Raw genomic sequence first — 17136 nt, forward strand, 5'->3', positions numbered from 1 at the left:
CTGGCGAGTGTGAAATGCAAATCCCTCGGGGGCTTCTGTCTCCGCTCAATATTCACAGGAGCATGAAGGCTCCTGTGAGGAAGGGAGGGCGAGAGCTGGCAGACAGCAGAGAGCTTTGTCTCCTCCTTTGTCTGGAGTTTACAGGTTAAAAAATCTGCTTGTTCCTGAGGCTTTGCAGGGAGTCCCAGGGCTGTGGCACCAGGGCTGTGGCTCCATCCAGCCTGGCAGACGCGGGCGAGGCGGCACGGTGCGGTGGTTTTACCCGCAGGAGTCGCATGGAGCGGGTTTGCCCCAGAGGGTTGGGTGCCCATCCCTGCCCTGTGATGGTTGCAGCCCAAACCCGGCAGCTTTCTGGAAATGGCAATGAGACACTTGTTGCCATGGAGATCCCTAATACTTCTGACTCAGATGTAGCGTTGCTGTGGCAACTGCATCCGAAGCCCTCGGGAGGCAGTGCCGGCGCTATTTATTTTTCTCTCGTAGCAGAAAAGGGCTCCGAGAGCCCCATTGCGCTCCCTCATCGCTGCAGCGCGGTGACGAAGGCTGTCTCGTTGTTCTCCCACTGACCGATGGTTTTGATCCTTCACCAAAAGGGTCTGCTACTCAGCAGGGTAAAAACGCTCCGGAGCACCTCGCTACGGGCGCATCGCCTGCACCTTAAGGCGTTCCCAGCCTCTGCCTTGTAGTGGCTCACCAGAAAAGAAATATATATATATACACGCATATTTATTTTTCACAAGGAGCAAGCAGTGGCATTGCTTCCTAGGTAGGAACCAGCTCCTTCCATCTTGGGAGCTCAAGGCCAGACCCAGCTGGGGTGTGCGCACATGGTTTTAGGAGGACGAGTTTCCGCGGCTGGGAAAGGAGAGACAAAGGGAGCGGAGTGCGAGGGGTGGGTGTGCCCGGGAGAAAAAGACAGGCTCTGTGTGCAGGAAGCGTGGCCGTGGGCACGGCTGCGGCTGTGAATGGGAGCGGAGCTGCCGGGAGAGGGGAGAGGCAGAGCAGAGGGTGGGTGTGCCGCGTGTGCCACGGGAGCAGGGATGCTCGGCGGCTGGTGTGAGCGCTTTTGTGTGCGACAGAGAGCACGGGCACGGGGAGAGCAGGTTCACGTCATGCGGATATGCTCGCACACTCATTCAGTCCGCTCCTCTGTCATCTTTGGGTAGTACAAAAAGAGCCACCGGTACACATAATGCCTGAAAGGCACTCGAGTCCCTACAGGGCTGATAAGCTCGGGCGCGGGGGATGTATGCTAAGTCTGCTGTTACAAATCTTGCTGTTGCAGACTTCAGCAGCGCTGAATAAGCCAGCCAAAACCGTTTCACAATATCCTCCTTGGGCAGAGGCAGGTGAGAATGAGGAGGCATGTGAATTCTCCACGTGGGCTCCTTTGGACGTACACCTCAGCCAAAGCCCCAGCCCTGAGAGCCCTGGGCATCACTCCCAGGGGATGTGGTCACTGTTTTTCCTGAGTCAAACACCTGACGGCTCAGTCAGGCTGGAGGAGTCACCAGAGAGATGGATAAAGTTGCCCTGATGTCCCAGGAGGTTCATAAACTTTCTCTATGGTTTTTCAAGCTTGGCAAAGAATCACACCAGCCTCTCTAGTGCCTGACATCCTGGCTCTTTCAGCCACCATCTTGCACTGGTAGGGCATGGCAGGATGCCCCAGAACACACCTTCAGACAAACTGGAGTGACTGGAAGGATGAAAAACATGAGGAAATCACCATCAAGGTGGGAGATAATTTTTACTGCTGGTAAGGTGTTGGCGTGACTGCTGGGAGGGATGTGAAAGCAGTAAATGCAAAAGAAAGAAGGATGGTGCTGAAGAAATCAGCCACTTTCTGCAATGGGGAAGGGTTGAGGGCGGCTGCCAAGTGTCAGGTTCAGACGACGTGAGCACAGAAGCCTTTTTAGCAAAAGTAAGTAACACAAATAGTGGAGAGTATAGCCCCAAGATTTTGGGGGTGGAGCCTGATGAATGTGAGACAACCTTAAAGAGGTGCTGGGGAACAAACACGTGAGAATGAAGATCATGGGAAGGTCCAGGATAGAGAAAGATATTTCAGAGTCCCTGGAATGGGGTCATGTGCATGCATGAAGGTCTTATGCAGACTACGTTAAAAGGGGGAAAAAAAGCAGAATGAAGGTCTGAGCTGTGAGGGTTCCAGCAGAGAGAAGCTATCAGGAAGGGAATGAACAGCAGCACCTGGGGTAGCAGCAAGGTTTCAGGGAGAAACTAGGTGTGAGTCAGGAAATAACCAGTGTAAGATTTCTGGATGAGGATGGAAAGGGAGGAAAGCCAGATGGAGGGGCTCTAGGAGCGAGTCTGAGGCGTTCAGGAGCTTAATAGCTGCTTGTTCAAAGAGTTTAGGGAGGTGCGGAGATGGGAAGGTAATTGAAGAGACATGGTCAAAGGAAAGTTTTAAACATGTGCAATGACATGCTTGGTATGCAGGGAGAAATTCATCCCTAGTGTACGCCTAATGAAATCAGTAGCTTTGGCTTTAGCTCTATCTGTTAATTCCACATGACAGAGGAAGAAGGAAGGGAATTGTTTGTTCTTCACAAAGCGATGATATCAAACAGTTTTGAGTGCTCTTTTTTTACCCATCAAAAAATATAACCCAAAATATTACAATGATATGTTTTTTTCTCTTCCTTCACTCTGCACTCTGCCTGCTTCCTTAAAGAAAACCTCTCCCTGCTCATCATCAGGTGTGCTTGTGATGGGATACAGCAACACCTGCACTGGACCTGTGCTGTCACACGTGGACCTTTGTCACATACGGCGGGCACAGTAGTACCTCTGCCCTGTCACTGCACACATACTGGCCACAGAGCTGGGGCCCTGTGTGGTGAGGTGCCTTCATCTTGCCACCACCCCTACAGTACAAACTGGGGCTGGATGGGGTTCTTCATTGCCCCTGGGAAACCGCAGCTCCCTCCTCCACACGTGCTGGTTCGTGTGTAGGATATGGCTTTAAACTAAAAGGGAGTAGATTCAAGATATAAGAAAGAAATTCTTTACTCAGAGGGTGGTGAGGCACTGGCACGGGCTGCACAGAGAAGCTGCGGATGCCCCATCCCTGGAGGTGTTCAAGGCCAGGTTGGATGGGGCTTTGGGCAACCTGGTCTGGTGGTTGGAAGTAGATGAAGCCTAAAGGTCCCTTCCAACCCGAACCATTCCGTGATTCTATGATTTTGTCTCTGACACCTGCTGGAATCAAAGTGAGGGGCAAGTGGGATCATGCCGGGGGAGCAAAGGCTACTGGAAGTCCCTTGGAGCTAAAACTAAATGAAATCTAAGACTAAATATTGCAACATTTTAATCCCTGCTTTGGCATGATTAATTACAGACTTTGCTGAGCACAATTTCTTGCTCAAGACATGCAGAAATAGAAAAGTAAAGCTGAATTACTATGGCCTTTTTATTGTTATTTGTTTTGTTTGTTTGTTCTGACAGAAAATTAGGGGAATTGGAGGGGGCAACCCAATTAATGTATTGTTTATTTAACCTGACATGATCTAAGCTGCTACCCTCTGCTCTCTGCGCTCCCATCTAAGCCAAGTGAGAACACCTCTGTAAGGACTTTGATGGCAGGAAAGATTTTGCTTCCTTGTTTGTCTTTGGGACAGTTCAGTCTATCTCACAGAGCAGCATTTTTATTAAACAAGAATTACTGTAAAGTAGCTGCACATGAAAAAAAAGATTTTTTTTTTTATTGAAACACTGCACTAGGGATCTCCAGCAACTACCAGGTGCATCGCAAGTATTTCAAAGAGAAAAACATGCACCTGCTGGGAGAGGACTTGGAGGCTGGCTGGGGAAAAGGGAAGAAGAGACTGAAATACTGCAGCTGTCTTACCTGTTGTTTCTCACACGTAAAAGAAATGTTGTGGTATTGCCGTGCAGGTTCAGCTTGACCTGAGCTGCAGACCTTCTAGCAGTGTTTGAATTCATCAGAGAGGAAAAATGGGCAACATTGGTAAGGGCAAGGGGCTGGGAGGGTGCATGCGTGCTGGGGGGGTGGAAGGGGAGAGGGAGGTTGTAGGGCAAAGAGCAAGGGAATGAGGGGTGCAAAGGAGAAAAGAGGGCAGTCGTGTGGCCTGAATGCTAAACAGAGTCTTGGGACAATATCCGCCTACTCTTGTTGATGAAAATTTTGTTTTTGTTGCTGTTGTTGTTGATTTTTAACAGAACCCTTTATTCACAATAAAACTCCCCCTGAAGCAAACAAACAAACAAACAAAAAAGTACAACCAGGCAGTCAGAAACCTTGATACTTCCTGTTCCCTATGCAGCTGAGCTTTCTTGCTTTGAGGAATTACACTGTAGTGAGAGGTCAAAGCACAAGAGCCATGAAGGTTTTGTTATTTTTTTCTCCTCGTGCTTCTTAAGCAGTGATGCCCATGAGATTAGTATTTACCTTGATTTAATGTCTCATCAGAAGCATGACATCTCCAGAAACCCTGCTGCGGTGCTACTAAATGAAGCATGCCCTGTTTCCTCAGCTGGGATTTAAACCTCTGCCCTTAGAGACCTGAGGGGTGGGGAAGAAGGATGGGGAGAGAGTGATAGATATTGACCCACCTAGCATGTAGGCTAAATTAAATAACCAGGCTTTATTTTTTAACCTATTTAAAACAGTTACTGTTCTCTGCACAATTGATGTTTGTGTTTGTGGAGGTTACCGAGGTGGCAGCTGCTGCAGCGTGAGCTTCCCCTGCTCTGTACCTTTCCCCTGACTAACATGCTGTGGGTGACCTTCGTGTGTAAGGACAGCCACTGTCTTAAGGAAAGAGAGAGAGAGAGAGAAAAGCATTTTCTCTGCCAGTTAATTGAGTCCAGGCCTTCCCTTCAAGGTGGGCAGGGAAAGCTTTATTTTCTTCGAGCAGCAGGGAAACAGTTGCTTGTGGGGAAACTGAAGAAATGAAACCTTCTAAAGTCTCTTCACTAAAGATGTCAAACTGAATTTGAAGTGCATCCACTCTTAAACCAGAAATGACCATGATCTACAGAAGTGCTCTACTGATTTTAGTACAGTACTGCTTTATACTAAGCAGCAATATGGCTTAGTGTCTATCTAGTTGGATGACCAGTTTCTCGTTGTATCCTATATTTTCCTCTTTCCTGCTCTTTTCAGCACATCTGCCCCATACTGAGTCCCTAAGAAATATGACTCATTATAAAACCCTCCTTTGATGGCCTGTTGTGACAACTCTTTGAACTTTTGTGCTGGGAGAGCACAATGCACAGGACAGAATTATGGGCAGCTAAATTGCCTCATTAAGAGAATATTATTAGGTCCTATTTGGTCTTTTCCTATCAAGCACTTTTGAATACTTTATCCAAGACAGTTTTATGTTACAGGATATCCCCCCATCTCCCCTGAGAGACTTTCCCTTTGCTCTTTCCTCTTCATGTCTGTGCTCTTACAAGGACTGGATCCTACCATGATGTGCAGAGGGTGCATCATAGCTATTCCCTTGCCACAGGTTATCCAAGAAGAGCTATCAGGGGAGGATTGTCAACAGTCCTTCACTCCCAGTACAGTCATATTCTTCTGCACCAGAACTTCCAGTGTCTGCAGATTCCAAAAAACATCTCTCTACTTACAGCTAAAATTGTATTTTTGTTTTTCGTTTTTAATCTCATAGATGTGTGTCCCCCACAGTGTTTAGTTTGGTTTAGCATTGCACCTCCAGCTAGAACCCACAGGATCTTCATGATTCCACTACTTAGTCCTTTGCTGCAGTGACTTGCCCCGCTGAAATCTTGCAGGCTGTACCTTTCCTGTCCTGACTATTGCACATTTCTGTCTTATGGAGTCCCAGCTATGCAGACTTTTCAGAAACAGTATGCTAACACTTCACAAATATTCTGAAATCTTCTCTTACTTATGGTTCTGTGCTTGTGGTTCAGAATTGCCCCTGTAGCTTCAAGAGCCTTTTTCACAATATTCCTGTCGTTCTCTGACTCAGGCCTCTTCCTTGGCCCTTACTCACGCCTTTCTGCAGCTAGCAGTGCCCTACAAGCATGTGCTGTTTCACCCATTGCAGTCCTTCACTGACCCCTACATGATGGTTTGCCTTTTAACACCACCTTAGCCTGTAGGACAGCAGCTTACCCCAGACCAGAAATGCGTGTGCGCTTGTGTGCTTCTGACCATGTTCTAATTAGGAAGACCTTCATTTACAACTTTGCATGTTCCCTGCAGTGTGCCCTGCAGTACTGCTTAACATCACCCCACCAGGCTGGGAGCTCTGCTGGCTTGCCTGCATTGAGGAAGCCACCAGCTGTGCTTGCAGGAAAGGTGCCTCAGCTGCAGGAGCTGGGGTGGGAGACAGGGGGTGTTTTACCACATGAGGTGACACGGGGTTTTAATTTTCCCTGGCACTGTGTTTCTCAATGCACACTGAAATTGTACTGCCTGGATTAGGTTCTGCTGCTTCCCTCCAGCCGAAAAGCCATGTTTGACCCCTGGTCAGCTCGAAAATCATGCTTTTGTGCTGTATGCTGAAACACACACAGTAACCTACGGCGAGGATAAGAATCAGATCCTCAGCCAGGGTAAATTGCTTCAGCTTCAGCAGAGTCAGTAAAGCTAATCCATTTTCTTCCAGCTGAGATTCGGGGAGCATGGATTAACTATACTGTCTGGAGTCAGCCTTGATTACAAATCCAGGCATAATGAAGGATGTGGCTTCACTCACCCCATTGTTCTGCAACGTTTCGAGTGTCTCCTTCGTGCAGCGGGGCTTTGAGGCTCATATCTCCTGCCGTCCTACAGTGTGTGGTAGAACAACCTGGCCGCTCATTCACAAAGAGGACAAAAGACACAAGGGGAAAGGACTTTCTGTTCCAGTGCTGAAACACAAGGCAAGGCGGTCTGAATCCACGGAGACCCTCTGATTGATGTGACAGGGAGGGCATGACAAGCCTGCTGATGTGCGAACAGCATTTTACTCCAGCTGATCTTGCCAAAAAAAATAAAACACCCATGACAAAAACTAAACTAGCTGGCTTACTTAGAGCATAAATGTCCAGGAATGGAGAACTGCCACCTGGTGTGAGTTATGAAGCCCTGCCTTCCTCTGTGAAGATGACCATGACAAATAGTGGCAGGTCAGGCCCAGGGCACCCTGTGCTCTGGTCTAGGCAGAGTTGGCTTTGCCCGTCTCTGAAGGGCTGCCACCCCGCGATCTGCAGTTCAGCCCTAACTGCAGGCCATGAGATGAAGGGTACACACGTGAGCCTGCACATATATGAACAAGTGTATGGCTTCTTGTATACAGCTTGAAGTAGCAGGGGCTGGGGTTTCCATAAGGAAATCTGAATTTTCCTTGTCAGTTTTACCACAGAAGAATTTTGCTTGGACTGGGAGGGGGGGTCATGCTGCATTTTGGTGGTAGGCCACGATAGCTGGAGGAAAGCCAGGCCATTTACCTCTGTGTAGGAGGAGTACAAAGCATTCTTTCCATGTTTTGTTCCTCAAGCCTTATGGCAGCCGTCCCCTGCACCACCCCATGCCACCAGGGCTCATGGTGTGAGGGGGCAAGGCAACTGCTGGACATGCAGTTTTCTGTCATCATCTTCTCCAGATTCCTCTGGCTTTTCCTCATCATTCCCATGCTAAACTGTAAAACTAGTAAGGCAGACCATGGTGTCCATACTGGCTTAGATTGTGATCTGTCTTCTGCCTGAATCAGAATAAGGCTTCCCCCCCTGAGCTGGAGGAAACCAGGAGTACCAAAAGTTCTTGTTGTCACACAGTTTTGTCACACGAGGACCAAGTAACAAAATATTCATTTCCTCCTTCTCAGTATGTGAGTGTGAACTGGGAGAGCCACAACTGGAAAGACTGGCAGTGGCCTAGTTTGGAGGATTACGGCCTGGTGGCTCAGCCATGTTCTTCAGGAGTAGGAATGATGCGGGTTCAAACTCCTCATGTTGGAGCTGAACTCATCTCCCTGCTGACACCAACAGCCTCTTTCCTCTCCTTAGTCTCATTTCATGTGAAATTATTTGGCAAATTCAGCTTGAATTCACCAAACATTTTGGTGTCCCAGAAAGTGCAGCTCACAGGAAACAAATGATTCAGCAGAAACAGAGAAAAAAATTCACCTGTCTCATTGCTGTCACACTTGCTTTAACTCAGCTCCTGATGGGTTTGCAGCAAATTCTTCCTGTCTGTGACAAGCTTAGACGTAAAATAAAAACCGCCATCTGCCTTAGGAATCCTGAGTTAGTTTTTGTAGGGTTTTCCCTAATTTCACCAACATCAGACAAGGACTTCTCGGTGACCTCGGCAGCCCTCATGAGGGCAGCTGACGAGGCTTGGGCAGAAAGAGGAGCAGCAGTGGGCCATTTAAATTGGGCGTAGCCGCCATTTTACAGTCACTCGCTGAGGTGATCTGCTTGGGAGGAGGGAAGGGGGGGGGCACAACCTCCACGGGCAGATGCCTACACCCAAACAGACTTCCTGAGGATCGAAAGAGCGTCCCAGACCACATGAAGTCGGCTCATTGTCCCACCTGCATCAGAACCAGTGCCACAAAAAAGGCATGAAGGGTGTTTGTCATTGGAGACTTCTCTCTGAGAGGCACTGAGGCACACATTTGCCATCCAGACAATTTCTCCAGAGAGATTTGCTGCCTGCCTGGGGCCCATATTCATGACATTATGAGGAGGTTACCATGCCTGATGAGTCCCAAAGACTACCACCCACTCCTACTTTTTCACATAGGATCAAGCGATGCTGCGACAAGGAAACTCTGAAATATCAAAAAGGACTTTAAGTCCCTTGGAAAGATGTTGAAGGGATTGGGAGCACAAGTGATTTTCTCCTTTGTCCTCCCAGTTGGTGACAGGGGCCTAAGAAGAAGGAGATGAATGGACCAAATGAGTGGTTGGCTGCAAGACTGGTGCCATGCTCAAGGTTTTGGGTTCTACAGTATTGGATGCGCTTTTGAGAGACCGGGCACGCTGGCACCTGGAGGTGTTCAAGACCAGGTTGGATGACGCCCTGGGCAACCTGATCTAATGGGTGGCATCCCTGTCCATGGCAGTGGGGTTGGAAGTGAGTGGTCTTTCCTTTGATATATAAATAAGCTATAGGTTTTCTTCTTTGAAAACAGGAATGGTATTTCTTGGATAAAATATCCCAGTTCTGATTGCTCCAGTGACCTTTCCCTTGCTGTCCACCAACTATTTTTTGTGTCCAGTATGGCTTCAAATTCTGCAAGCAGTGGGGCTTCCATCACTTTTTCTGAAAATTATTCCTCTGCCTAATAGATCCCATTCTCTGCCAGGTTACACTGAAATGGTGTTTTCATTAATTTTATGTCAATGCATTTGCTTATGACCATCTGCTTCCTGTCCTTCAGTACGCAAAACCATTGCATTGTTTGTGTTTCCATCCTTGAGGTTTGTTTAAATCTGTAATCCTCCCATGAAATTATAATTTGATTAAATTGTAGAGAATTACTTTTTGTTGCTTTTCTCTCTATAAGTTCTTGATCATCTTTGTTGTCCTTCTATGAATTTCTCTTTGATGCTGTCAATCTCTCTCTGGCTTTCAGCATCCAAAATACAATGCAGCATTCAAAATCCAATCCACTGTTCTAGTAGTGCCAGAAAATTGTACAAGGAAATGATCATTCCTCCAGATCAAAACATAAGTCTGTAAGCTCTGCCTTTTTTCTTGCTTGGCCACTGTACCTTGTCACCTCTTCCTCTTAAAGAGTTAACTATTTGTACCATTTAATAAGTCCCTAGTAAGACTTGAAGATCCCTATGCATATTCTGCAAATGCCACACTGTCATAAAACAAAACAAAACAAAACAAAACAAGACAAAAAAAAACCACGCCACCACCACCAAAAAAAAAACAGACATCAGACATCGTATCAGGCTATACAAGAGTCATGTAACATAACAGGTCATATTCTCCTCTGAGCAGGTAAAGCCTAGCTGAAACACTGCCTCCAGTTTTGCATACTGCATGTGAAGATATATGCAGGCTATCTGGTGAGGACAGCAGAAAAGAGGAATAAAAACAATCTGTGGTCTAGAAAACACAACCTGTGAGGGAAGACTGAAAGATTTGTGATTGTTGGAGCTAAAGAAGGGAAGACTGCAGCTAGAGAGAAGGAATAGCAAAACATAGATCTTAAAATATATAGGAAAATGCTACTAAGAGAAGGAGTAAACTAGTTTCTTCTTTTCCAGTGAGGATAAAACAAGAAGTATTGATCTTAAATTTCAGTAAAGGAGACCTAGGCTAAATACTAGAACAAATTTTAAGGCTAAAGAAAATGTATGTGAGGTCAGGAATAGATGGCCTAAGGAAACTGTGGGAATTGCCAGCATTGGATGTTTTTTAGGATGGGTAAAACAATTGTCTATTAGGGGGAGTTTATACAAATAGTGGTCCTGACCCGACAAGCTGTATTTTCTGTGGCTCTGAGGGCAAAAAAATGACTACAGGTTGCTGACATTTTCAAACAGCTCCCTTCTTTTAAGTAGATTCTGTGTGCGTGTGTATGTGAGTGCATGTGGATGCTGCTGGTGTTTGTGTGAGAGAAGCTGGCAGATAACACCCAGAGAATGTTGTTTAATTCCCTTTTCCAACAAACAATTGCCTTATACTATTTATTTTAACCTTAGGTTACTGGGAGAGAAGTGATAAGGGAGAATAAGCTGAGCTCCACAGGCTAAGGTTTGTATTGCTTGTTCAGCACATCTGATCATAGCTCCTTCCTGCATCACACCTGAAATTAGGTATGGGATTATCCCAGAATGGTAAATACTGTATACTTGTTGGGCTGATCTGTGAATAGAGATGGACAGAGATGCTTACTGCTCGGCCCTCGGCTCAGCTTACTTGGCCTCAGAGCCAACTGAAACATTTGCCACATCCTTCTTGTTATATACTCATGTGGGATGTGTCCTGATCACCCTGCCTTTCCCAGTCTAGCTGCATGCCTCTCCCCTTGGCTCTCGGTGAGCATCATCTGGTGCAAGTGAAGAGCATGCTGGAGCTGAAAGGAGACACAAGGCAAAGACAAAGATCCTTGGGGCCTTTGACTTCAAAGAATACCATAGAGGAAAGAGGTGCTTTTGATTTGTAACTACCAGAGAGTGCCTGGCACCAGTATCTCTCATGATAGAGACACCCTTGGATCCTGGGCTCCTGCAGGGCATAGGTAGGCTGCCAAAGTGGGTTAAAGAAGCAGCTATCAACCCACAAGGGCTGCCAAGAATTGCAATGAACTAGTCCAGCAATGAGGAGCTAGATATTCTGAAGGGTATCCTGAATACACCCTTTATTATGTCCACATTTCTTGGGCCTGGGTTTGATTTAGTGCTTAAGTGAGCTCCTGGGTTTGGGGTGAGTGTGTCCAGTCAAGGGGCTTTCTGCACCTACTGGGAGAGATGTGCCCAGTGGTGAGCCAGGGCCCTTTCTGCCTTCTCACAAATGGCATGGAGTGTGGTTGCTTTCTGGTATGAGAACAGGGGAGCAGTGAATTACACTACAAGCTGAAACACTCAAAGTCTTCTTCAAATGCATCATTCATGTGTGGAGATCTTAGCTGCAGATGTTGTGGATGCGATATGCTTTCTTACATGGGCTTAAGTGGGGTCGGGACTGGTTTAGGGAAAGGGAATCTACTGAGGTCAATAAAGATATCAATGGATCAAGAAATCTCAATCCTGCTGGAGATGTCAGAGTATTCTGGATGTTACAGATATACATGTGACTTGTGCTCTATTAAGAAGAAGCACTCTCCAAGTATTTTCTTCCATTTACCGCTGGACACATGTTCCTGGCTAGATGGACCATTTTTGTAACCCAGGAAAGCTGAGTAAGTTCTTATGTCAGCTTGATCTGTAATTATTTTATTGGAAACGCTGGGATAATTTAACACTTTGGGTAAAAATTGACACTGTTGGGTTTAGCCAAGTGAAAGCTTCAACAAAGATTTCTGAACAGGGACTGCAAATGTCTGCTCCCAATACAAAATCCCACATGTAAAATGTGTTAAAATTCTTATCCACAACTCAGCTAGTCTTTGGTGATTTTAATCTTTTCAGTTGTTACAGGCAGCAGTTTATAAAAGGTGTCTTCACAATATATTGCAAATCCCACTGTGGGCTATTGCAAGAGTAGGGAAAAGTATGTTAATTCATAGTAGTAAGTTCAGGATCACACAAGCACATGCTTCCTTTTTGAGGATGCCAGTTGTACATGTAGCTGCAAGAGACTCACTAAGAGCTGTTTTTCACTGAACATTGTTTCCTCCCCCGACAGATAGCATTGTTAAAGATCTTTGCACTTGCTAGTGACAACCAGGTGTGAACAGAGCTGACAGAAGACTTGGATAGTGCTTGACCCTCTTTTGAAGTGTGATCAGACAATATCCAGGCAAAATAGGACATTGCCTATATCTGTAGGGCAGTTTAATCTTTTCTTGAACTCTAAAAAGTTCCTTAAAAGCCTATATAAAAATCTCCAGCTCTCTTTAAAATTGGAGCCTGGTCCTTAAAAACTGACTGCCAACGTACGGCCAATGCTCCACATGACCTGATGCTCCACATAAAATCGTGGGGCTACAGAAAGCAGGCAGCACTAATATTGGTAGGAGGAGTGTCTTCAGACTGGGCTTTGCCTACTTTGGGACAAAGTTTTTCAGATGCAGCTTTGTATCTTGGGCAAATAGCTCTTGCCAAGCTGTTTCTCAGAAGGTGAGAATGAAGCTGTTCCCTTCCTGACCCCCTCAGCTATCTCCCTTCAAGTCAAGGCTGGCAAAGGCAGTGACCTAAAACACTCACAATCAGCATAGTTTTGCATCAGTTGGATCCATGCTGTGCAATATTACTCATAAGAGTTTTCAGTATTTATTTCATTTTTATTTGATATTATTTATCTTTGTATTTGATCTCCTGATCTTTTTAAATACACACCGTCAAAAGCTGGGTTAAGGTGCAGGTCTGTGATGTGTGATCCCAAGGCATGCTCCTATAGACAAAACCACTTTGCTGTTAGTCTTGCATACAGCACTGCTGGGAACTGAGAGAGTGCATGTGTGCTTCTTAGCTGGTCTGATTGTTCACTGTTCTGTGTGAGCACAGTGCACAGACGTAATAACCAGCTTACTGTACTAGAAGATCTGGGATCTGTCAGGGTGCTGAAAATTTCTGGAGTGATTATCTGTAGCAGCCAATAAGCATATATGTATTTTTCTGCAAACTCTTGTTCTCCCTGAATCCCCATGTCTAGCAGTGCAGCTTATCACTTTTCCACTGCTGCGTATAGATGTAACCTTGGACAGTATTCTGGAGCATTTTTGTTCACTTCCTCTCACCACTAAATATGACCACTTTTGCCAGCTTTCTGGAAGAAAAACTCCATTTCCAAGGGGATTTCTCAGAATTGTATGTACCCGTATCAAATTTGGACAGGTTTCTGAATGCACCAAATCCAAGCTGTACTAAACCAGGCCTGGACCTGGGGTCTGCTTTTCTGTTGCTTTTCTATACAAGCTTATTTTAAAAAGCAGGAAAATAAAGCCTGGATAAAGATAAGCAGGAACATCTGATTCACAGCTTCTTCGCAGAATATGCAGCTATTCAATTCTTTTCCTGTGCTTTCTTGTAACACCGCAGGAACCGGACTGCTTTCATAAGCATTTGATTATATCCCACCAGCACTCTCATGCCCCATGAGGTAGTGAGTTTTCTCTTCTAGACTGATGAGAAATGAGAACTACTAGCAACGGTGGAGAAGAAGTCTCCTTAAATCTTAATCTGAGCCACTGCCTCCTAGCAGTATTCAGGAACCTTGTTTTGTCCCTGATTTCCCTACTGATCAATATCTTTCATGGCAACATTTGCTGGGGGACAGAGGAGATAAATGGGAGGAGATTGGTAAATGATCTGAGTTTTCAGCTAAGGAAGAAAGGAGCTGAACTGATGCTCACAGCAGAAATGAAGGGGGCAATAGTGAAGAGAATAGTTTGAAAATTAGGGAAGTGTTCCTCAGGGTGAGATCTCAGGGGCTGGAGAACAACCTTCGCAGGCAAGGTGTAGCAAAATAAGCCCTTGGTATTGTGTTTCACAGGGTGTGAGCAGTTCTGACACTTGAAGGATCTGTACCACAGGAAAATGGGGAAGGAAGTGAGCATTGCTGTACGGCTTTTGCATACTTTCCTTGCATAGCTGTATTACCAGGAAACCCCACACTGAAGAGGATAAACAGAGGTGGCAAGACGAATGTCCACTGGTACCTGCCTGTGAAAAAAAATGACAACTATTAAGTGATTGTGCCAGTCTAGGAAAAAAAAATGCTCCTAAATCCTACTACATGATCTGGGGCACAAGCACTGTTATGCGTTACTGAGATACCTCCCAGAGTACTAATTAATGAGAGTCCGTGCCTAGGAACATCTTTGACCTTTTGGATACAGATGCTGGACAAGGTATCCCATACTAATGTTATCCCAGTAATGTTATTACTATACATGCAACATAAAGAAAGAAAGTTCACACAGGCCATTACTCCAGAGTGGTTGATGCTCTCTGCAGGCTCTCACATAGCTTATTCTGGGCTAACTTTTCTGTGTACTGGTATTCACAGATTCCCAGGGAAGGACTGTTGAGTATGAGCAATGAGAAGCACGTGGAAAAGCTACAGAAATGGAGAAAAAAGCACAGTGTGTTTACAAACTGTAAAGCTGGCTCTGAAGAGAGGGGACCAGGGAGTTATACCGGGACAGCACAGAGCAGAACTGCTGTTGTCTTGGAAACTCAAAGAGAAAAATTAGCATACAGAAGGATTTTATTTTTCAGAGGTGATCTACAGACACGCATGCATGCACATGCACACACACACTATGTATATATATATTCATGTTCCTCTGCTGCTTTGCTGATGACTTTCTTGCCCAAAGCCAGTTGACATAAGAATTCATTGTGTCTAATATTAAAAGTGAGAATAGGAAAGAAAAACTTTCTGTTCAGTGTAATGAGAACTGATCTTGGGCTAGCAATTCAGAGAAACAGCTATTACATATAAAAATGAATTAGAGATAGCATCAGTTTAGCTTTCTGCTCCCCCCAGAGAAGAAAAGAAAGGAGACCTATGTTAGATTATGAAGATGGAGAGCTGTGGGCATAGTTTAAGGGCTCCCTCATGCATCAAACTGAATTTTGAAGACAGCCAGGAAGACTCACTTCCCTCAAGTAGCTGCAATCACAGGTATGATGGACATTAGTGATGGAGAAGGCTTGTGACCTTAGCTATGTCTTCCTGGTCAGTGAAGCAATTTTCCCTCAGCGGGAGGCTGAATGGAAGAAGGGACCTGCAGAAGACTCTGAAGCCATCTTTCAGCACGTTGGAAGTACAGCCCCTCGCCAACAGGGACAAACTTGTTGCTGCCTGAGGCTGGGGTTGGTGACAGTATGTGTGTATACCAGTACATGTAGAGTGAGGCACACTACTTGGACTGAAGGCAGCTTAAGCTCACATACCTCCTGTCCTCTTCATGTACAGCTGAAATGAGGTGATATGAAAAGGAAGCAGTGGTGGACTTGGCCCCTCAGCTCAGCTTTATGAACCTCTGGCACAGCCTGCCAGAGGCAGGCCCTTGCACTGCGAGGAGGAAGACATACTGTCCATGTGAGAAAAGACTGCTATCTCTTTTGGTTCTGCGACTTACTGAATGGGTAAGAAAACATGCTGGCCTCTCCCTTCTGAGCAAAAATGTATGCCCATTTTGCCTGCCCTCACCAGAATCTTGGTGAAATAGATTTGTAATTTCCCTCTTGCCCTGTTGTGCACTGGTTTGGGAAGGCAGCCAGTAGCACAGATCCAGGCTCTGGCATATGCATGCACTCTTGCATGGGCAATGAATTCCTTTCATAAAGATTTATTTTACTGTTTCCCATGCCACCTCTCTTTGCCCACAGCTATACATTATCACAGCACCCATAACAACATGTAAGTAGCTCCTTTAATTACTAGCCTGTATTTGCTATCCCTGTTCCTAATGGCCTGGAATTCACACTCCCATCCTTACTGTTCCCACCTCTCCCACTATCAACAAGGAGCCACGTTGTGATTTTGTCTGAATTAAGTCTTCTGGTACCCTGCACTGCTCTCCATGGGCATCTGTATCTGCCCTGGTCTATACGGCGTTGGTCTGTTAGGACCTGGAAATTCAGGGTCTACTTTGGTGGTCCACAGCAGCTCCAGTGCTTGGTATGCCACTTAGCTGTGATCTCCTGTGTGACTCACAGGTGTTTTTTTTTTTTTTTGGAGACACAGCTGTTCTCAAACTGCAGTCCTTTCCTGGCTAGCTGGTTGAAACAACTTCCAGCATTACGGTCACTTCCACTCCCCCTGCTCCAGGTTAGGGCTTGTTTTCTCCTGAGCAGTCTGAGCCTGGCAGACTTTGCAGACAGGGATGTTGTGAAATGAGGAAGCCTGTTATCAGAAGGGAATATGCAGCCTGCTTGGAGTGTAATCTACCCTCAAAAAATAACTTGGCAGAAACAATGCAGCTGGTAGTTTGGAGCATATACGCTGGTGTCATGAGTAACACGGTCCTTGTGGCTAAGCCTCCCCTAGCACCTCCCACCAAGAGATGTGAACAGAGGTTGCCCTTCTATTAATTTAAACCAGCAGCAGCTGGCTCTCCCTAAACCACTGCTGATATCTTTCTGACAGTCTCCTTATCTGGGAAGAAAGGCACTGATAAAAGACACATTAAAGCAGTCTGTCATCAAACATAACTATCTTGCCACTGTAAGTCAAAGCCACTGATTTACTTGTGATCGTTTATGAAGGAGCATCAGCTGTCACAGGCATGACCTCAATAAGGAGTGGCTGTAATAACACTCGGGGCATGGTTAGTCCCTTTCAACAAAGGACACTGAAATATGTATTCAGAGTCTTGTGTGGGGGAAACCAAGGTGGTGTTGCCCTAAGGGCATCCCAGCAGTGAGGTAGCCGGGTTCACTCTCCAAACCACTGCTCCTTCGCCCTGGCTGCTGCCTCTTGAACAGCTTGAGGAGCAGCCCTCCAACCAGCCAACACTGCAACAAATTTCATAATGTACCTAAGACTAC

At 45.9% G+C, this 17136-nt stretch overlaps 1 long non-coding RNA gene across 2 annotated transcripts; it reads left to right on the forward strand.

Annotated features, from left to right (window-relative positions):
* Positions 1 to 448: 448 nt before the first annotated feature.
* Positions 449 to 10716, forward strand: LOC121076639. Of its 2 annotated transcripts, none has more exons than XR_005823635.1 (3): positions 449 to 2865; positions 3919 to 3991; positions 10675 to 10716. It is a non-coding gene; the product is annotated as an uncharacterized LOC121076639 (long non-coding RNA). The 2 variants fall into 2 exon arrangements; XR_005823639.1 differs by lacking the exon at positions 10675 to 10716 and adding an exon at positions 6630 to 7241.
* The last annotated feature ends 6420 nt before the right edge of the window (positions 10717 to 17136 follow it).

Source organism: Cygnus olor, chromosome 1 (assembly GCF_009769625.2).
Source record: "Cygnus olor isolate bCygOlo1 chromosome 1, bCygOlo1.pri.v2, whole genome shotgun sequence".
Lineage (NCBI taxonomy): Eukaryota > Metazoa > Chordata > Aves > Anseriformes > Anatidae > Cygnus > Cygnus olor.